The sequence below is a fragment of the Bacillus rossius genome, chromosome 7 (assembly GCF_032445375.1).
Source record: "Bacillus rossius redtenbacheri isolate Brsri chromosome 7, Brsri_v3, whole genome shotgun sequence".
In the NCBI taxonomy this organism is placed as follows: Eukaryota; Metazoa; Arthropoda; class Insecta; order Phasmatodea; family Bacillidae; genus Bacillus; species Bacillus rossius.
In genome coordinates this window covers 36,151,195-36,174,710 of record NC_086335.1, presented here as the reverse complement: position 1 = coordinate 36,174,710, position 23,516 = coordinate 36,151,195, and the positions used below count along the sequence as shown (strand labels likewise).

General features: G+C 35.9%; 1 protein-coding gene across 1 annotated transcript in view; it reads left to right on the top strand.

The window, feature by feature from the left end:
* The first annotated feature begins 374 nt into the window (after positions 1 to 374).
* Positions 375 to 23,516, top strand: part of LOC134534443 (uncharacterized) — a 101,573-nt gene continuing 78,431 nt past the window's right edge. Inside the window, exon 1 of the mRNA XM_063372909.1 lies at positions 375 to 433. The gene's annotated coding sequence lies outside the window, so the exon portion shown is untranslated. The remainder of the gene's footprint in view (positions 434 to 23,516) is intronic.

The following is a 23,516-nucleotide window of genomic DNA, read 5'->3' as shown; positions in this document are numbered from 1 at the left end:
ATTGCTTATTACAACAACAATTTTGGCAATAAAGGTTAATTAATCTTGCATTTTAAAAATCTGATTACTAGTATAATTTCAAGTATTTATTCTTTTATTATTAAAATAAAAATGATTCAATTTTATTCATAAAAGTATGCAATCATTTCATCAATGTTTTGTTATGACGTTGTCACGTTAAACTATCATCCGTAAACCGACTTTACAGACAACCAATTTTTTTTAATTTATGTCATTATGTTGAAGAGATTTCCATGTTCCCTTTATGTTTAAGTCTTAATTTCTGGTGTTGGCATTTCTGAAGCGCATGGTTATTTAGTGGCCGTATTCCGCCTGTTCAGTTGCTGCCCCTGCTGGCGACCGCCGGTGAGTCACACGCGGTGTAGCGGTGCGGAGCTGCGCCCGACTGTACAGCAGTGACGACACGACAGCGGTATGTATGTAAATGCGTGTCCTGCGACTGGTTCATGGTTATGAATTGGGTGTCCGCCATCTTGTATTGCGACGTCACGGTGGCCATCTTGCTGTCAAAATTTTCTCAAAAAGACTAAATATTTCCCTATTTCGAGGGAAAAACTTTCCCATTACGAGGGGGAATTTTCCATTTTTCTACCCCAAAAATGCCCATGGCTTTAAATTTTCCAAACGTTGCTTAATTTTTCCCATAAAATAATTAAAAAATGAAATACAAGCCGCTGAGGTAATGAACTAGACTGTGAACTTTCCGCCATTTTGTTTCCTAGAATTTTTCGCCATCTTGGATTCCTTTAATTTTTATCCCTGAGCCTTACCAACCTAACTAGCAAGTCTTCATACAGTTATTTTATATTCATACAGCCAAATGAGTGCATGATTATCAGTATGCAATTAAAAAGAATTTAACTCAAGAGTGTCTTATAACTTCTCACAGTCAAATATGTAGACTAAAAAAATAACTTTTATTAGCTTTGTGTTTTTGTTTGATAGGGGTAAGCATCTACCAACATGGACAACAAATTGAAAAGTACTACTATTTTTTGGCATAGTAGATGCAAAACAAAAACTGTTTAAAATGATTCATCACAAGAATATCCTAACACTCAAATAAACATTTCATCTCACCCACAAAACTTGCAATGAACTCTTAAGGCTTCAGACTACGCAAAAATAAATAAATATATAAATAAATTTATATCTAAACATACACGAGCCAAACATGCCTTTACTAATTTTTGCATGTGCGGATTTTTGGTCATAGCGTGACTAGTGATACTTTGTAAAACTTTCAGGACATTAAATAAGGCAGCAGCATAAAAAATTTGTCTAGGAAAATAATTTAGTCCCCTATATTTCTTCAGCTCTATGAACAACTACTATACTGTCGCTTTCTCTGTCTCGTCTTTCTTTTAGGGCAATCAGTTGCGCATCGAGGGGGTAGATTTTTCAATGTTTAAAAAAAGTCTGCTGGACTCACACTAACTTCTATGGCCTGCACCAGAGTTAAAGGGCACTGTCGCAAACTATAAAGCTGTTCAATAGTTTCATCACCACCTGCTTCCTCCTCTTCTTCAGAAAGCATGCTCGTCTTACTGTCCTTACTAAATTGTTCAAAATTACTACTAGTCCTACACAGTTGTGTTCAGCAGTATAGATTTGAAAAACGTTTGACGAAGTTCGAATGAATTTTAGGGGTTGCAAATCTGAAGGATTCTCAAGAAGGGGAGGGGGGCGCACGGCCCGAATTTTGCGCGTGGGGTTTAATCGACACTAGTCATCTCTGGATAGTGTCATTGTATGTTGTATACCACCCATATTTTGGCGTATATGCATACAATAAGCAGAAAACTTTTCTGTGTGCAGGAAGTTTTCCCATGAAACATAGTTTTGACGTTTAAGTTTATCAACCCCGTTTCACAGTCACGATTCTGCAAGCGCAGTCAGGTCCCCTCAGTGAGGCTTCGTGGATTCCAAGGGGGGGAGGGAGGGGCACTTTCCCCCGGGATCAAACTCCAAATTGAAAATACTTCTACAACGTGAAATTAGATTGCAAATCTTCCTCGGTGGTTCCTGCCTGGTGGCCGGTGAAAAGGAACGATTGCCATCGGGACTGAGAGGGGAATTTCTGTCCTCCAAGCATATGGGTGGGTGGGGGGGATGGGGGAGTTCTCGGACAGGGGCAGACGGCTTCGCGGGGTCGCGGCAGGAGGGGGGGGGGGGGTTGCGTCATTGGCGTCGGACGCATCGAGGAGGCGGGAACAATATCCAGCAGTTGGACGTCTTCCGGGCCGATGGCTCCGTTCGCCTGGAATTGCGTCCGGCCGGATGGTTCCAAGAGATGCGTTAGGGTGAGGGCTCGGAATGTTTGGCGCGACCTATTTTGGCTGGAAGGTTGTGGACGACGAAACTTGCGGATATTGTTGTAACCCTACACCTTCACGTGCTGGTGTATTTTTACTCTCGTGCTCATAAAACAAATACTAATAAAAATGTAACAGTAGCTACAACTTCAATGGTTTAGTAAAAATCCCCCCCCCCCCCCCAACTGCTGAAATATTTTAACTACGTGGTATGTAAATATTAAAAAAAAACGCAAATGAATTATAAATACTACATTTTTATTGTAAGTTAACTCAATGTGTCAACCGTAAAATTGTATTCTTCAGTAGTTGTATTCTTGTTCGGTACTTTACAGTTTTTTTTTTTAATTTATCACAATCTAACTTTAAGTACATAATTCTATTGAAATGAATCAATCGGCAAAGTATCGACTCCACAACTTATTGATTTCCAGTCTTACTTCTCGATCTCTCGATCATCGTGCACTCTAATAAATCTCGAGGTAATGGGGATACGGCTTTCATAGTAAAGTTTTTTAAACCAATTACATACAAACAGTATGCATTTGCACATTTTTTTGTCAATATGATGACGTATTTTTTGCAGACACTCGTTTAATTGTAAATTCACTCTGATGGATCTAATGCACTTTTATAATGTCGCACGTGTCTGTTAAAAACTAAAGTATAATGATAAAAAATTAATACTGATGATTTAACACATCGTAAATGTATTTTCATGCATAACATGCATTTAAATGTGTAATTTGTAACCTAAGTTATTGCTCTAAGTTGTACATGCATGCATATTAAACAATTACTTGCAGTAAAATTTAGTTTCCTATGAAATTTTTGCACTATAATATTTAAAAAAAAATATATTTAAAGAACATTATCTAAACTATAGTAAATATTTTTTTAGAATTATAAATATTGATTTGCTTAGAAAATAATAACTAAAATAAAAAATGATTAAATAGTTATTAAAAATGTAATAATTCAGATATTTAATATATATTTATTGGAATCAATAGATAACTTACACCCGACATTAAAAACATAAAAATAATCATCTTAAAACTTTATTAGTACATGATCTGTTCGCATTAAACTGACGGTCACACGCTTGCATATAGGCTGTGAAATAAACGTTTTCTTGCTTAAAACTACATTATCAGCAATTAAAGAGCTTTAATTTTTATTTTGTCGGCAACATACTTCATCAGAAAATGAATCACGTGACAATAACGTATTTAAATTTTTTTTAAACTTAATTAATGTAATAATCCGCTGTCAGCAAAAAAATTACTTTATATACACACGATGCAATATTATTCCGACTTTGATATTTGTAACATAACTCATTCCTGACTAGCAATCTTTAGTACATTCCGTAAAACAAGGTTTCATACGATTCCACTCAAAAATTATGGTTTCTGTTTTTGGCTATTTAAAATTGAAAAAAATTAACTTTCTAATATGTATGCAAAATTTTTTAATTTTGTTTTCGCAAAGAAGTTTTAATGCATTGGAAATGTTTACAAAAAGCTTGTGATTAAAACACGGCGCAATTCATTTCATGCTTTGGGTAGACAGCATCCTAATGTGTATTTTCTTTAAACGCTTCTATAAGTTAATAAGAAAAGTCATAATCAAACGAAACAATCATCGCCAGCATAAAAATAAATAAAAAATTTATCATTTTCTCCCAAATAGATAAATTCATCTTCAACGTTTATGAAAAAAAAAAACAGTAAAAAAACATAACCTATCTTCGGGACTAATATGGTAGCTAGCATTTTTTGTGTAATATATTCAAAACTGCTCAATTAATTATTTAGATTTGTAGTAAAAACATTTTAATAGAAGCTAAAAATATTCCAGCGGGATTGCAATTTTTTTTTTTTAATTTACAAGAAGCTTTGCATAAATTTACGTCCATTAAAATGATAACTATAACAAAAGATGTTAGATCGTGGAAGTGCTGTTTTTAATCAGTTAAATATTCATAACCGCTAGAAACCAAAAGAGATCCGTAAAAGGTAAACATCCTACAAACTATGTAGAAGATTAATTCATGTGAAATATACGCAAGGAGTATTCAAGAAACGTTGTTACGAGCCGTGTCACAGTTTTCAGCTAGAAAAAAGGTATATTATTGCATTTTTCAATGGTTTTTTTTTCTGAATGCCGAAGAGCAATTGGAGAGAGATCTATAAATGCTAGTTTACGATAGAATCCTGTATATATTTACGCTCATCACTGACCTTATAATCGCATAACACTGTAGGATATAATATTATACGTTTATTGATCTTTGCTAACCTGTTCTTCCTAGCATTGCTGCCGAGTCCATGGCGCAAAGATAATATTTTGACTACATCTTGATGTTGGGTATGTATGATTATGTGTGTTAGTTGATTTGTATTATTCTGTTTGTGAATGAGTATGTGTTTGACAATTATCTTTCCATATGTATGCCCATTATCTCCCCTTATGTCGTTCTGTATTTGAATGATTAATGTCATAAGGTAGATGAATGGTCTTTCATGTTTTGTGGGTATCGCCTTTATATGCAATCAAATATGAAATACATATTTTACTGTTCAATATATCTTCACACGACCAACTGTGTGTGGCTTTGTCATGATCAAGAGTTGCAAGTCAAGTGAAAGTGTATATTGAATCAATCAACAGCAAGTAATGTTATTTAATCACCAGACACACTTAATGCGTTTGCAAAATGTTAAAAAATATATAAATAATTTTCCCGTGCATATTAAATTAAAGTGTTTGTTGTATTCATCATTTTTTAACGGATGCCTTAGACTCCTTACACTTAAATAAAATTACGAAAGGAATTAAATATTTAATATAAATTTAATGAAATTTTTTTGAAGCTACACTTCTTCGGCGCGTTATTAAAAAAAATATGAGAGTGACTTTTTATGATGCGCGCGCAGCATGCCAAAAATTGACAGAATGAAAACTGGCTTCTTTATGCACGTTATAAAAATATGACAGTGAATTTATACGATGCGCGCGCAGCATGCGACGAATAATTGATTTGATGAAAAAATGCTACAAACAAATGAAAAATTATATGTTTTTTCTAAATCGTATACCTATTTTATTGAATGATCCTATATATATAGTTACGCTCATCATTGACTCACTGACTCTGTAACGCCAAAGAGATATGTATCATGAAGCACAAATATTAGCTTACTCCATAGAGATGTATAAAATAGAAAATGGAAGTGTAAAAATAGAGTAACATTTGTAATACAGCTACATAGTTGAACACGCCTTGAATATTAAAGTAAAGTATATTTTTATATTTATTATTTTCTAATAGACGCCTTAGATGTCTTACGAATGCTTAGCAGTAAACGAAAGACGGTGAAAATTTTCCGATTTTGTTAATCGAAGATTGCATCACTGGGAATATTATGATGATAGTTTAAATTTTGTACTTCCGCCCTTTCGATAATATATTTTTTTATTTTTTAAATATGCTTGTATCTTTGAAGATAATAATTTTATTTAAAAAAACATTATTTTTTCTTTATGTATATGTGTTGGATGCTTAAATGTTATTTGGCAGATTTTATTTTTTGTAGTTATGCCCTTTTTAATTTTTTATTAAATTCTTCTTTTGTGGTCTTTTAATTTCATGCTGCTAAAATTATCAGTAAATAGCAGAGATGCACTTAATTATATATAGTTTATTGTCAAATATTTGTTATCATATATATAATCAAAAATATTTTTTGCACATTACTAAAAAAAATTAATTTTGATAAAAAATTCGTGTTTACCAAATTAAAGCATTTCTTATAATTATTATTTTTCAATGGGTGACTTTGGCGCCTAACAATCTCCTAGTTCTTAAGAATTAACAATAATTATCTAGTCAGGCCCTTTAAAATATCACTTTGTATACGTGTGTAATGGTTTGTGATTATCGTTAACCGACAGTAATATTTTAAGGATTTGAATAATTATTGCTACTAATTCTTAAGTAATGAATCGTAACAGGTCCTTAAACGTAAAAATTTAATTTTGCATAGCTACCGCGAACACTTAGAGAAAAAAGAAAATGTTTCCTTATTTATATCTCAAACCTGAGATTTTTAAAATAACAGTACACTATTTCACAGTATATATTGATTGTATTGCTTATAAAAATGGTTCTAAGCTATTTACACTTGGAGACACACACAGTTCATGTCAGGAACCAAGCCACACATGACCAATTATTGGTTGCTTTGGGCCTAGAGAAAATACTTTTAAATACAGGAAACTCATGGGTAGCCTGAAGTCCTCACGCTGGCAAATTTCCTCGTGGAACTGCGTCCAAAGCAATTCAATCAAGATTCTGTACGAACCTGTTTTGGCAACATTTCCCGGCAGTAGAAGTTTGTTGGGCTCAGTTCTATGTCTTCGCAAATTTCCAGCAAGGTATTAGCTGTTTGGCCCAGTTGTAAAATAAACTTTATGTTGGAGATATATTCACACAATAATAATCGTATTAAGAGTAACATTTCACTGGGTTTAACAACCATGATAAATTGCATAATTGCTTATATAACGAACATTTAGAGCAATAAATATTGCTATATTTATTGTTGGTTTTCATGAAGCTTTGTGTTCAAAATAGTTTAAAACAATGTTAGGTAAAGTGCACTTTGCAGCATTCACAGGCAACTAATGTCTTCATACAGTACAGACACTACTCTCACCAAGCAATATAATCAAAAGTTACTAGAATGAATCCTCATGATTGAAATTAAATTTTGATTCCCTGCGTAATATTTAGAATTTTTGACGTGACAACGTCTAATAAATCGATGAACGCCGGCTGCACGCATGAAAAAGTGTCCCGTTACGCACATTGTTCCGTTACGCTGTGTCCAGTTACGCTAATAAATTGACTAAAAATTATGGTGATTCATATAATTGATGATAAATATTTGATTACAGTAATTTATATGAAAATTTGTTCATAATTATATTTAAACTTTATAGCTAAACGACAGTTTTTAAAATTAATTACAAGTCATCTACACGTGACCTGTTTCGTCGACTGTTTATAAAGTGAAGTGAAAATTAATGTGGTTTTCAAGGCTTATTACAACAACAATTTCGGCAATAAAGGTTAATTATTCTTGCATTTTAAAAATCTGATTACTAGTATAATTTGAAGTATTTATTCTTTTATTATTAAAATAAAAATTATTCAATTTTATTCATTAAAGTATGCAATCATTTCATCAATGTTTTGTTATGACGTTGTCACGTTAAACTATCGTCCGTAAACCGACTTTACAGACAAACATTTTTTTCTAAATTTCGAGGTAAATTTTCAATAAGGTAGCTAAGATGGCAGACAAAACAAATCTGACAATCTGGACAGTTATGAACTCTAGCAGATAAAATACATATCTACAAATATGGCGGCAGTGATTTCTAGCAGACGAAATTGAGATGGCGGATCAACAATGTCCGCCATGAAATCATACTGATTGGCGTAAAATATATTCCTTGGTAGTGGTTATGGGGGTCAGTCTGCCAGCAGCCACCATAAGGTAAGAACGCGTCGTCATTTAAATCGAATGTACATACAGGTTTCGAACCAAAGACTCCAAAGTCCATGATGTGAGTTTTTTATTAAAATTTTAATTCTATATATATTTTAAATTTTTAATAATAATTACAGATTTTCAATATGGTGGACGAGCCGTCATAATCCAAAATGGAGGAAAGTTCTAGTAAACAACATAGCGGATGTAATGTCGTAATTCAAAGTTACAGAATACAAGACGGTGGTCGAGTTCAATGTCGCTAGAGATGACGGTCAGGTCAAGGTCAAGCTTATCTAAGATGGCGGCCGTGACGTCTCAATCCAATATAGCGGACACCGGTTCCATCTCCACCCCCAGCACCGAGTAGCAGGATGATCTATTATATAATTCGTATGTAATTTTCAAAATTTAGCTTTACATTGCAGTTATAAAACAAGGAGAAGTGATCATGCAATCACGTGTAACCTGCCAAAGGACATGGCCTTGTTATCGACCAATGTGTAATTTAAAAAGTATTGTATATTTACAGGCAAGTTGAATTTAGCTTGGCGTGAAATGAATCCACGAAACAATCTTGGGTCTAATAGTAACTCATTTTGAACGCCGCTTCAAATGTCAGAATAGTTATTTCTTTTTCTTCAGACGACTGCTTTGCGGCCCTTCAACCTTTTTGATATAACCTGCAAATATCGTCTCATCAAAAGAAAAAAAAAATCATTCGTAAACACTACAGTGTCCATTACACGCAATTTTAGTAATCATATTTTGTGTTTAAGGATGGTTTCTTTTTTTTTTTCATCTCATTTCATCTAGATTTACCCAGTCAAATTATGTTTGCACAAAATACGATCCTTGCTGGTAGTGAGCGCACACTAGTCGCGGTCATGTGGCGAGGCAAGTGTTGGTGGATCGCACCAAACATCAGGCAGTTCAATCATCTTGCTATGGCCTCCTGCTGAGTCCCTGCAGTCCAGAAACGACATTGTGATTCACGTTGAAAGTCACGCGATTTCTGTAAAACATTGGTGTCAAACAGGAACAGGTAGAAGTATATTTTTGTGTAGACACTGAAAAAATACTGTTCTTGCCAAAAACAATTTCAATGTCTGATTCATCCGTAAGATATAAGCTATGTGCTCCCTGATTTATTCTGGACACACAAACTATTTTCTTCGCCTTGGTTATTACAAACACCACATTTCAGAAACTTTAATTTTTTTTTTAAAATAAACTCGTAAAAAAAATCTATCATTTCCACCAACAACAGGAAAGCAAACGGCGGGCTCCCCGTCTCCAACACAAAATTAAATTAGGTATACTTACGATCGTGCTTGTAAAAGGTACTTCTTGACGCTAGAGCTTACACCAGCGCAAAGTGGGGGCAGTAAAACATCAAGACTGGCATCAATTAAGATATTTTATTACCGGATCTGTACCTACATATGCGACCTGTTTTTAGCTCTGCATCTAACAAAAGACAGGTCATCCCTGGTTGACCGAACAGCACAGCCAATCAGAAGAGAAGAGGCCACTGATTTTCCAGCACCTCCAGCCAATCACAGAAGCCCATTTTCAATTGTCCAAACCAACAGGCCAATGAGACGAAAGGAAGGCTGTGATTGGCCCACATATGCAGCCAATTGGAAAACACTCATCTCAGGTGAGAGTATTATAGGTAGAGCCAAGATTATATGGTTTTATTTTGAACCTGATTTCGTCATTTAAAACCACACATTTCGTCGTTATTTCGTCTATTAAAAAAATATGTTTTTTTTTTAAGCTATTCATGGTAGGTACTTACACAATATATTTCACGATTGTGATATAAAAAATAGCAGTTGGGTCTATTGTGTTGTTTAGAATCACATGTAATCAACATTTTAATGTTCTGGTTAAACATTTTCTCTTAAAAAGTACCATCGCTCATCAGGTCATCAGTTTCAATTTTTTGGATGACACATTAAAATAATAAACTGCAGAAAATTTTACTATGCACACTTTTACACAAAAATTACGAAAATGCTACCATTCTCAGGAACCGTCAAAAAAATCTGATATTTTGACACCAAAACAAAAATAATTGGGGAAAAAATGGTAAAACCCACAATAAAAGCTTATAAAAAGCCATTATTTAACACGCAGCATATATTATGTGTGGGTTTATAATAATCGTACTAATGTTCGTATAAGAAGAGAAAAAAATCGGACATTCTGCTTAAAAATACGGCAGCAGTAGCTTGTGCAACGTAAGTGGGAGCGCGGGAATCTCTAGACAGGCTGGCGGCAGCACAGGCGGCGGATGAATGACGTCATACGGCTTACCTCTCCTTCCCTTGCCCAGACTTCAAGGTTCATCCCTCCCAGGCATACAAACCATCGTGTCTCTCTCCCCCTCCTTCCTAACTTCCTTTGGCATGTGAAACTGTCAACATCCTTCCTCCCCTTCTCCAAACTGCGTGCGACGAAAGCCAGGTTTGTATAGTCCATTTCTGGTAAAATGAAAATTTTTTAAGGGCCCCCGCAACAGCTATTTACCGTTAATTGTTTTTATACAATTTGTTTGTTAGTTACACAACATTATTTCTGCTGGAAAATCACTGAAACTTCAAAATTTCTTTAATGGAAAAATTTAGCAGGGCCGTAAAAGTATTCATTTTTTCCGCAAATGAACTATACTCGCCCTTCCTGCCGGACAACATTCTCGGCGCGTGACGCATGGCAACTACAGTCGTGTGCGCGCACAGCCACGAAAAACCCACGAGTCTGTTTACGAAAAGCATTTAAGGATTTGTTAATACCCAACTGGTTCTTTTGATATCGGATTGAGGAGATAAAATGGCTAAAAGGCATGTTTTCGAAGTTTTAGGTATAAAGAACCCGTTACAAATTTCTTGAAAGTATCAGAGGGAAATGCATTACACCTTTATCTTTATTTTTCCGCCATATAATGTTACGGTCACCGCTCAAATTTCACAGTTATCTGACGGGAACGAGATGACTGCGCGCCAGTTCAGAGCCTTGTACTTAGAGGTTTTACCGCGCTAGAACTACCATTGAGCGTCGCTCTTATCATCCCGCTTCACTAACACACGTTGACCAGACGGCGCCCTAAAGCTGATTAGAGGAAGCACGTAGAAATGCAAGGCAGGAAATTCTTCCAGCTTATCAACCAGGACACGGCCAAGTCTTGACTATCAAGCTTCTGTTGCTATTAGCACTAATATTCCACACTGTTCACAACTGGAAGATGTGACTATTCACGCAATCGTAGAAATAACAGTTTGTATAAGGCGGGCAGGTTTAAATAACGCGGTATCCTGTCGCGTAGCAAACATTAAATAATCTTTAATGTTTGCTACCCGACAGACGGTAGCCCAGCGCTGGGATGGGAAGGGAAGGGAAGGCAGGCGGCGGGCAGGCGAGTGAGTGAGCGGTCGCCCGTCTGCGTGGCGCCGGCGGCCGGCTGGCGAGGCGGGTCAGCACATTCCTTGTTCACACGCTTCCGTTGGGGGTTTTCTTTTTACGAAGGTAGCGATTTTACGAATGAAATCCGTGGAACCGTGAAAATACGTAAAATCGGGGTTCTAGTGTATGTAGTTTTCGCTTCATGACTTTTCACATTAAAATATAAGAGACTTGTATTGTGTAATTTCGGTGTTATTTAGCGGTTTTTCTTAAAAATCGCTGTTTTCGCATTTTCCATATAAATTAGCGGAAAATTTCGCCATTTCGCGATTCACCATATAATCGTGGCCCTAATTATAGGTAGAAGAAATTGTAATAACCTCAGTAAGTAACTCTACCCTGATTATGGTGACTGCAATGTCGATCGAAACGTCGATGATATATTCGCCTTGGACGCAGCTACGACCCAGATGTCAAGCTACTTCGAAATTATACTTTGCTCAATAATTACAGCAGTAAAGAACGCACTGCCACGAGGGGTGATAACAATTATTTAATCAGAATCACTGGGGTTTGTTGAGAAATATACTTGAGTGGTGACATTGTGGCATCCTAGTTCGAGGCCTGTGAGATGCAGGACGGCGATGCTGACGGCTCGGCTGCTGCTGTTGTTGCAGTTGATGTGATTCTCGCCTCGATGCAGCTAAGTGTATGACTGCAGACAGATGCTTGCGGTGACTGAACATCTGTCAGTGCTGACGGACCCGCGAGGACGATACCACTCGCCATCGCCAGAGTCACCCTCGGGCGACAAAGCTTCCGCCACTTGTCCGAAGGCTGCTCAGCCTGCACACTCCATCACGGCAAGGCGCATCCCACGAGAGTTCACACACGTCCAGCATGACAGTATGTCGCACTCTTCAGCAGACCTCACCACGACGCCATTAGCTCGTCGCAGTTCACATTCGATCATCCCCTGCTCTTGACCAGGGCCAAAACTGAATGGTTTCGCTTGCAAAGCGCCTGAAGAAGCGTGACTCCAGTAAGAATGGCTGCGAGGCCACCAAGCACTGTTAGAAGTGAAATTTCACAGTTAAAAAAAAATCCACTTTAACGATGAAACTAAACAACAAAGTACATAATTACATCCTTTATACCACTATTTTAACGAAATGCGCAGCTGGGAGACGGCTGGAGTGTTTGTTTTTTTGCCGTGTTCCCATTGGGCTGTGTCCACGAGGACAGCGGGACGAGTGTACCGCGAGACGTTAGCACGAGAAACGCAACACTGTAGCGTGGCTTCACTCACGTTTGTAGATGGTTGAAGAGTGGGGCGCTCGATGTTTCCCCTATCCCTCTCAGAGATCAAGTGATCCACTCCTGAAATTTCCGTTACTCTCTGGTGAGACATGACCTCGGCATACTTTACCCAATGTATAGAAGTTTCTCTTTAAAAAAAAAAATTAAGAGTTCGCGGTTGGTGTGCATCCAAGGTTTTTTCACGGCGGAGATGCTAACATCCCTTTCAATGAAAAAGAAAGCCATCGGCAGAATTTCGGCCACATTGTGATCCACCCCATCAGCATTCAGAGGTGCTCGCCACGGGAATGTCACCGCTGGAATTCTGTCACTCACGATGGTGAGACATGCCACGAATATCTATGAGCTACTCCCGGATCGCAACCCCTCCTCGCTGCCCCTCTTAACCATTACCCTTCCCTCCATAAACACGCGCGCGCACACACACACACACGGCATCTGCAGTCGCCTAGGCAACCCTTTGCCAAAATACTCGAGGCAACCGATTTTTTTTTGTATTGGAAACCATTGTATTCATTGGCCCCCGATCACTGCCCGAACATATCCGACGTTCGCCATTCGCTCGTGCAATTTCACATCTGAATAAAAAAATAAACACAATATTTCGCAATTTTTGAGTATTTTTAATTTGTCGCTGAACCACTTCGGTAATCATTTTGTTTAGTTGCATTACTATACAAGTTTCTTTTTTATGTGATTTTTATCAATTACCTTCGTTGTTTACAATGCCTTTTACTGTCAAATAAATGTTATAATTAACGACACAGACGTCTTGATTATCTCAAGACAGTACCATTTTTTTCCCGTTTTTTTCTTTGCGGGAAAAGTAAAACATAGCAATACCATGGAATATCTTCCTTTAGGCAAGCGTCCTGTGAAATGTCACGTAAACCACCACAGAATAATTTTTACCATTAGGTGTGGCGCGATATTGAGTTTATGAAGGTACGAATAAATATTGCAAACAACATTAAAACTTATTTTAGCTGTTAAAAACCAAATAAAAACCCAATTTAACTATTCAATTATTTCAACATAGTGTTGAGAGTAAAACATAGATTTTCATTATTGTTTTGTAACCTGTCACCAGGTCACACTGGTATTTAAGTCTGTGAATTTAACAGATTTGTGTCTTAAAAATTACTCTTATACATTTTTTATAGTTTATTTACGTAATATTTTTTAATGGGATCTTCATTAGTTTTTATACTTTATTTTTACATTTATTAGTGTCTAAAGGTTAGGAAATAATGAGCGGATATCTTCTAACGGTTTTTTGTGTGTTTTGTTGTTGCTATTAATTTTGTAATAATTATAATTATTTTTAAAAAGCTACATAATTTTAGATAAGTTTATAGTAGAGGATCTCCATAAATGAATGTCCCAGTTTCAATGGTATAATATAACTGTTTAATTTAGAGTATCAACAACAGATATTACATCAAATTGAAGGTAAACCTGGTTTTCCTTACATATGTTCAATATATGCATATTTAGTTATACATCACACATACAAACAGAAGTTCCATTATTACCCACACTTTGGTTAACAAGTCCGGAGTAATGGAAGCAATAGCCTCTTAAATTATGTGTTTCAACTCTGGCAAATAATTTGGTAGCAGTGGAACGTAGACACAGTCTTTGATAAAGACCCAAAGGAAAAAAAATCGTATGGTTTTATGTCAGGTGAACGTAGAGGCCAGCGAAAAAATGCTCTGTCGAGTTTAAATGCTTGTACCATCGGCAGATGTTTTTGCCACATGGGGGATTACCACTTAACTTTAAGCGAAACGCACGTCGAACTGAAATTACAGATTCTTTCTTAGCAAATTAATAAAAAAACACACACAAAATGCTTTACGCTCAGGAGTCGCTATTTTCCGTGCTTGGCGGTGCAAGAAAGAAAACAACAAAGCATTACTCGTACATGCGCTTATCTAAAACTGTTTGAGTTACTCTTTAATTGTGACCTTGAACGGACACTCTACAACGCTTACAGTCGATACTATTAAAATTTATAACTGAGACATTCTTTTTTGGACAAAATGGTAGTGTTCGCATTAATTTCTTGTAGTGTTACACACTATTTCTTGGCAATTTGTTTCCAAAGAAATTATTTGTTAAAGTAGAGAAAATATTTATATACTAGCTGCAATACCCGGCGTTGCCCTGGCTGAACACAGGGTGTAGTTAGTAATTGTCTTCTTAATTTGAATGTCAAGTGTGAAAATTAATTTATATCACTTTCAGATCCCGACAGACGTTGTTCTGCCAGTTTATAGTTATTTACCTGGTCTTTATGTAATTTATACTTTATAAAGCAATATAGAAAAAAGCTGAAAAATAAGAGATTACTAATATTGAAAAGATTCCATTATCTAGCTAATGCTCGGCCTGTATTGCAATGCCTCATTCAGTTTTGTTTTGTAATATGTTTGAAGTAGTTCCACATATACAAATCATCTATCCATCTCTCTATATATATTTATCTCTATCTAAATCTATGTATCTCTCTATCTCTATTTATCTCTTTATATATACATATATACTTCCCACTATTTCTAATCTTCTATATATAAGTCTCTATATAGCTCTATACATCTATAGGTATATCTCTTTATCTAACCCATTTCATTCTCTATACCTCGCTCTATCTCAACTTATCTCTCCGTCTATATATATATATATATATATATATATCACTATCTCTGTCTCTCTTTTATATTTAAATAAATTCTGTCATGCGTGCGCACTTGTACAACAAAAACAGACGAAGTGTGCCGCTATATAAAATGAAATAAACACATTTTTTGACACGATTCGTGCTCCAACTATTAAAAAATAGTTTTACCGTCTCAGTAACCTTCATGGGCATGCGCATAACAAATCAAAATTTCATCGCAATCGAATGAATGGTATAGGAACGCATACGAAAATTAAAGACATGACAAACGCTTCAAACGATGGTGCGTTAAAAATTCAAGGCAACTAACACTATCTATTGACAAAGTTAAGAACAAAACTGTTATTAGCGCCTTAATTTTGCTAGCCGCTGCGAGCTCCATTAAGCGGACTGGTCTCACCAAGGAGAAAAATATTAATTTGCCAGACCTTACTATGTGTATGATCGTGTGTCAGACATAGAGAAATGACACTCACTCACTATTTGTATGTATATGACCTATGATTTTTTCTGTTATAAAATGAAATTATCACTTTTTCACTCCCTTAGGGATGGAATTTCATATTAATATGGGGTCTATGTGTTAATCCAGGTTATAAGCTAGCTGTAGGCCAAATTTCATTCAGTAGTTTTTACGTGAAAGAGTAACAAACATCCATCCATACTTACAAACTTTCACGTTTATAATATTAGTAGGATATATTTTTTAGCATTGCGCAGTTGGTTAGGGTTGAGAATCAATTTCGGCGAGAGAAAGTTGTGGTTTAAATGTTGTGTATGATAATATATGTCTAGAACTGTTAACTGTAATGTTTGCTCCAGTAATACATCAGCGCTGACAAAATAATATAAGAAGTGTCTGTAAGGTTTTTTATGTTGATACCAATCATAGCTATGAAGTCTTCCTTGCGTTTGCATTACGTGGCAGATATCTGGTATCATGCAGATTGCATTCTGAATTATTTATTTACACGCTACTAGCTCGTTTCGCCCGCGGAATGTCGGGGAAGGGATGGGGAACGAATTATAGGAATCCAATAAATAGTTTTTCACCCAGCTGCCCCGCTGCAGGGACCGAACATATTTCCTCGGTCGCAACTTGCTTCGCTACACTTCAAGTGATGATGCAGGGAGGGTTAATCGCCTGCGAGGCAGCGGCTTCATAAACTTGCTTTCGTGTTATGGTATCCGCGACGAATCATGTTCCATCCACAATTTCTCCCTGGTCCACACCCTCCCCCCCCCTTTATTTCCCCTCCACACACACTCACACACTCACACACACACCTACACACACAAGAAAAAGGTAGAATACATATTATGCGAGTTTACTATCTAATCATCGGCGATTCCTTTCAGTGCTGTGTAATCGCACCGACTCAGGGATTTAAATTGAAGTATGGTCTGATTTTCGTACTTCTCGCTTGCCATAACTGTCTTTTATTGGTAGTTGTACGGTTGATAAACTATAAATAATTTAAAAATTAATATAAATTTGTATTTTTGCACTTGATTTTGTACTCTTAAAAATAAAATTATTATTTTTTTTTTAGACATTAACGTAATTCGTGATCAAACATATGACCACATGGCAAATAAAGAAACAACCAATAATCGGTTTTCGCTCGCCTTGTAAATTTTACACTCACTGAGCTACGTTGTGATATCAAGCTCGTTCGCGCACATATTGTTTTGTCTTCGATAAGTCGCTAGTGACCTCGTCCAGTGTAATCGATCCTTCCGTGAATGTATGTCACAATAAGTGTGGGAAAAGTGGGTTGGAAGAAGCCTGCATCATGTGACTATTTAAATAATGACATTTCTCAAAAGGGGTAGCAATTTTCCAAAATTTACTTCCAAAGCTTCTCCTGATGTTTGTTTTTGGACATTAGCAGTCACACGACGTTGTTTACAAACACAGTTGAAAGAGAAACAGAGGCAGTATTTTATGTAGATCAGTGATAGTACTACTTCTTGAGAACATTCAGATTGAGCCAAGTTACACAAACTAAATAAAAATATCTTCCTTGCCCTACTTTTCAAACCTTGGACGTACAATTTCATGATTGTAATATATGATTGTGACAGATTATTTAGCAATTTAGAAAGTTGACGTAGATTAAAATCTTGCCGCGTGTGACAGTTTGGTTTTAAATACTATTCATAATAAAAAATTGTGAAAATATGTCGCAATAAAAGAAACTTCACTGCTAATCCTTGAAAATCGCTTTACCAAATTTTTGGAAATGAGGATAGTTATTGTTGCTATGACTTGAGTTCTGTATTTCAAATGTGATAAATTGTTTTTAAATAAAACTTTATACTCCGAGGTTCGAGTCCCGAGTAAGTTCAGTTTATTCACTTTACACAGGATGTTGGCTTTGCCCTTAAGCTGGGGCAAACCAAAAACTTCCGCACCAATAGTATTATTGTGAAATGATATTGCACCAGATTTGGTGGTGGCTTCTTGTGGCGGCTTGCCAACCAAAATGATTCGACCATGTTCGGTCGTTTCCGCCGCTCGTTAACTAAGATCGGGACCTCGTCGACAATCTTCGCTAACATTCGTCTTTTTCATCAGCAATCCTGCAAAGTGGTTCGCAGTATGTGCAAGTGTCGCAGCATGCGCAGCAACACTACCGTCGCCTGACGCAATATTTTTTGTTTTCTTTACGGTATTGGCTACTTCTACTGGAAAAATCTTTTTATGTTAGTTCTTATGGCGGTTCCTCAAAATATTTAAATAAGTTAAAAATATTTCGGAAGCGGGCGGCTTCGAATCCACTAACTTTAGGTTACCGACTGAGTGCTTTGACCGCTCGGCTACTGGCTCGATCACATACGAGAAGGGATTATAAGTGTTCTGCAATAGAAGACATACGCCTTTAACCACACGGTCATCGATAAATTTACCAGACTGACAATTAAATAAGGTGTATAAAAATAACAAACATATCCAGATTTATATTATTTTTATTCGAAAGAATGACAGGTACAACTGCAAGATGGCGTTGTCGCCATCTTTATTTTCAATACTTGATACAGGAGAGATAGTTAACACACATTGTCAGCTAGAAAGCGCTGCCACCATCTTGTTTCCACTAATCGATACAAGGAGAACTAGTGTTATGTAGTTCATAAGCCATTTTATAGATTGCACTGCAGTCATGTTACTTTAAATTTTACCTGAAAGAGTGTCAATCACCAGACCGTCCTGTCATCCACCATCTTGTCGACCATCTTGGCCGTCATCTGAAAGTTATGTAATATTGACCTAGAAATTCGGGGAAAATTCCAAAATTTATCAAAAAAGTCAATTATAATAGTATTAATGATTAATTCGATCGATGAAAAAAAATATATAGTTTCATGAAAAAAACAATAATTTTATCGAAATTACCATAAAAATGACAGATTCGAGATATAAAGCAACAAAGATTTAAAAAAACACTGCACCATAATCAGCTATTATATACTACTCGCACCCTCTCAGGAGTTTCAACAGATTCGCTACACACAAACATGATTTAAATATATATATGTATGTGTGTGTGTGTGCATTTGTCTTACCCAATTCAAATACTCCTGAAAAAAAAACACCAAATCCATATCAACACGATAGCAACAACGTAAACGCGAAGGCAGCATATTAGGGGAAACTGTAATAAAAAAAAATTCAATAAGTTAAATGGAAATTTTATTACTCCACCAAAAAAGGAATATTTCATAACTTACTGTATAATGAATCGTAAGCGACGCAAAATTACTACAAAAATTAACGCCCACAACAAAACTTAAAACCATACAAATCGACTAAACAGAATATATACAAAATAATTTTAAAAAAACTACACTTATCAGAAACAACTTTATAAAAAATGCCTAAACGTTTATAATTTGGTGCATATAAAATTAACTAAAAAAAAAAATTATACGGAACATTGAGCAAGGTTGGCTACCATATATTTAAGTAAAAAAATATATAAATAATATTATAAAAAATCCTAAGCCCGGGCATTAAAAAATATAAATTAAAACCTATTTCAGCAAAATTACAGTTTCAGTTCTCAGCGTAGCTACTATCATAATCGTTGACAATTTTCATCACAATACTCGTTTATTTCACGCAATCATATTTCTTAAATGTACTGACACAGTCGTGAGTACTTTTTAAAGGGGAAGGGTCACTTTAACTCTGTGGGGAATTGCGTGCTTACCGACCTCGCGGACTGTCGCGAGGCATTAAACAAACGGGAGACCTAAGATGCACATTATTTCTGCCATTCCCGATTACACCCGAACAATTCATCTTCGGCCAACTTCGGGATTTGTTTTATTTTTGCGCAGGAACAATAAATTCAAATATTAAAAGTGGTCGGTTAGGTTAGCTACGTTAAAACACTTTAAAACACTGTGGACGGTTAGTTGGGTTAGTACAGCTACATTAAAATAAACAGAAATATAAATATATATATATAAATAAACCCGAGGTTGGCCGAAGGTGAATTGTTCGGGTGTAATCGGGAATGGCAGAGCTCTATGTGCATCTTAGGCTTCCCTAAACAAACACGTGACCATTTTCAACAAGTCCGCAGAACTAGCACATCCCTGCCGGGACCCGGGCAGGCGGTCACCGGGTCCCTTGCGACTTGTCTGTTAGTTCAGCGACGATCGCATGCAACTGCGATGGCGTGCCTCCCTCCCTCTGCCGCCGGGGTTTCTTGCCAGCGCGAGTCGGGCAGTTACACAGCGGCGCACTTCCTCTGTCTCGCGAGCCACGCCCGAAAACACTCTCTTTTTTTTTTTTTGACGTGACAACGTCTAATAAATCGATGAACGCCAGCTGTACGCACGAAAAAGTGTCCCGTTACGCACATTGTTCCGTTACGCTGTGTCCCGTTACGCTCATTGTACGCTTGCGCCGCATCTATCTCTCTTCCACTCGATTGGAACAACCATCAATTTGACTTTTTCGAGGAACATTAAACTTGAAACACTCCCATTCGTTTCCTACTTTTCCTATCATCGTCCTATCCTTAACAGAATAACACAGATTGGAAGAAGTTAAATAGCAAACATGTATAAAAGTTATAGTTAAATTAATCTCTTCGTTAAAGTAATAAACATATTTGAATTAATGAGTGTAAATAAAAAGTAAATTTATCAATTAAAGTATAGATTTCATTTCACTCCTTCTTTGTATCCATACAAAATAGTGATAATTCAATAAAAATGATTCAATTTTATTCATAAAAGTATGCAATCATTTCATCAATGTTTTGTTATGGCGTCACGTTAAACTATCGTCCGTAAACCGACTTTACAGACAACCAATTGTATCATGCGGCGAAGGAAGATCCTTGCGAACAACTCCTGGTTTCGACCGCACGTCCCGCTTGCGTGACGTAAACGCACAGTCCTCGCCACAGCGCGCTCCGACACCAAGAGTAGCGCGGACAAACGTAACGCGCCGCGCCGCCAACCAAATTAAAACAGTTCTGATCTCAAAGCGTTCCAAAAAGTCTGAAAACTCTAACTAATCTCTAAAAGACAATTAATACTCATAATTTTCCATTCAAAAAAATATTTAAAATGCACTCTAAAAAATATAACTTAAAAATAAATACCAAAATATAATAGTACCCATAATGTTCCAGCACCAGTTCTCAAACCTATACTATACTATACATTAATAAAACTTAAAAGAAAAACCAAGCCTAAGCGTAAAGTTGACTGAAAATAGCAGGAACAAAACTAAACTTGCGAGAACCTAAAAAGAGCTTGGCGCAAATGCCACAAGGAGTTAATGTTTTCGTAACTTCCAACCAATGAATATGTATATATTTGACTGCACATGGTCTGTCATGGTAATATCATGATGTTATTGTTTGTATATATTGCAAAAATATCTTTGACGTAATTTTACCAGGTTGTCATTGCATTTTATTACTGGAATACTTTCGCTCGGCTTTGGTTATATTATGAGCCTAGTTTTACCATTTTTCTACGTCTTTAAAGATGAATACCAGTGTTTTTTTTTGTATCGGTATTTAATTACTTTTATTAAACTACACACTATACTGTATATGATAGTAAAAAAAATTACATAATAATCTGTTTCACCCGTCATGTTTTTCATTTTAATTTGCAGATTATATATGTACATGAATAAATAATTAGAGAATGATACTACGGAAGTACGTTACACATCTCTGGGCACGAAAAATGAACAAAAAGCGTTGTATGTAATGCAACAAAATTCTTATTTATGATTTGCATCCCTGATTTTTCACAAATATCAGATAAGTTGTCCAAAATATTTTATGAAATACTTAATAACAAAAAAGCAATTTCATTGGTATAAAGTGAAGTAAACGCAACAATTAGGAAGCCTACAATGCACAAAACCTTTTCAACACACATGGATACTTGCCTTCGTGAAATTTCGAAATTTTTTTCAGTTGTAAAAACGCGTGGGTTGAAAGCACGACGTAAAGGTATCAAGTAATGTAGCAAAGATACTTAAGCTGTTTAAAACGAGATAAATATTGATATGAAAATTGCAGCAAGTAGCTTTGTTACGTCTTTTTCCCCCGTGGCTTTGTAACAGATTACGATTTTAAAGTCCATATCATTATTGAGGCTAAATGTTTGCAAGTACAGTAGGGACTCAGGTGTGGCGGCGCCCATGTTACTGCACAGGCGAATGTTAAAACGGCTAATTACATCTGAAGTTCAACAAATCCCGAAGCTGCGCGAGATAACGTAGGTTTCCCGTAGTAATTGACATAAAATAAAAATTATTGCGTACAAATTAAATAAGACTACAAGGAAATTGAAATTTATCCTTAAGGGAAAAGTTACCAAAATTAATTTTTCTTCTTTAATAATGTGAATTGGCTGAAGAAATTTTTTAAAATAAATTATAACACAATAATTATTAAAATGTAATATTTTACATGACAAAAATAAATATTTATTTAATGGTTTTTATAAACTTAAGTGCCAATTTATATTTAAATCCTAGCATGAACCATTAGCATGCAATCAAATGGTATAAAATTTTGAATTTACCGTATGTATGTAGCCTATTATAACTAAGTAAAAATTTGATTTCATAAAAACACTGTAAAACTCATGCTTTTATTCATTTGAAAAAAAAAAAACATATTTCATTTCTAAATAACGGTGTCCCAAAAATAAGTGTTTTACGATATATGCTAAATACGAAGGGTTTATTCAAAACAGTATAGAAGACGAAGACACAGTATCATCCACGCTAAGACTTCTAATAATAATTGACCTTAAGGTCTCTCAACACCATTGAATAAAATATTATTAAACGATTTTATAAACAAATTAATCATATGTTATGAATTTATTGAAACTCATTGCACATACTTAATCACCCTGTCACAAGAGCCACACGAGTGTCACGTCTTGATTAAACTAAAAAAAAACATTTTGGTCAGCAATAACCCCGCCAAAACTTTCGCGGACTAACTTACAAGTCTGTGTTGTTTAAATCATGTAAGAAAGATGTTCACCGAAGAATATACGACAGCCGATTTACTGAGTGGGTGCTACGTATTCTTCCACTACGTATTCAACTCACTGGCGAAAATTCATCCTGCAACTCTCTCTCTCTCTTTCCCCCCCCCTCCCCCCAACTCGGATGGTCAAAACGTCCTAACCCCACCCTTCTTCTCCAACGCCTTAGCAATGCGTATGGAAATTTTTTGGGGTCTCTATGGCTTTCCTTAGATGTTTCTCCAAGCACTGCCGAGGGACATAAATGTGATATGCGTGTGACAGCTGCAGCTCTTTCATATGTTGGAGAAGAAATTGTATTCTTGGAGACCGCCCATCAGTCCTCAAAAAACGTTGGCATCAGCGCGGGAAATAAACTCAAAGATATTTACAATATAATCTGGTAAATGGGGCCCATTAATTTTATTTTCAATGAGCAAAGTATGATTACTGGTGGAAAAAAATTCTGGGTGGGTAGCATCGTTACACTACCGTAATTTGTTATTTTTGCGTGAAAACATATATCGTGGACCATCAGGTATAATATAAGATTAAATAAATGAAACCCCATTTTTATAAATGTTTTTGATATTAATTTTTCCCGGTTAAGCTATAGTCGCATTTATCAGCTTAAGATTTTTCTCTAACCATAAAATCTGAAAAAAAAAAAATCTC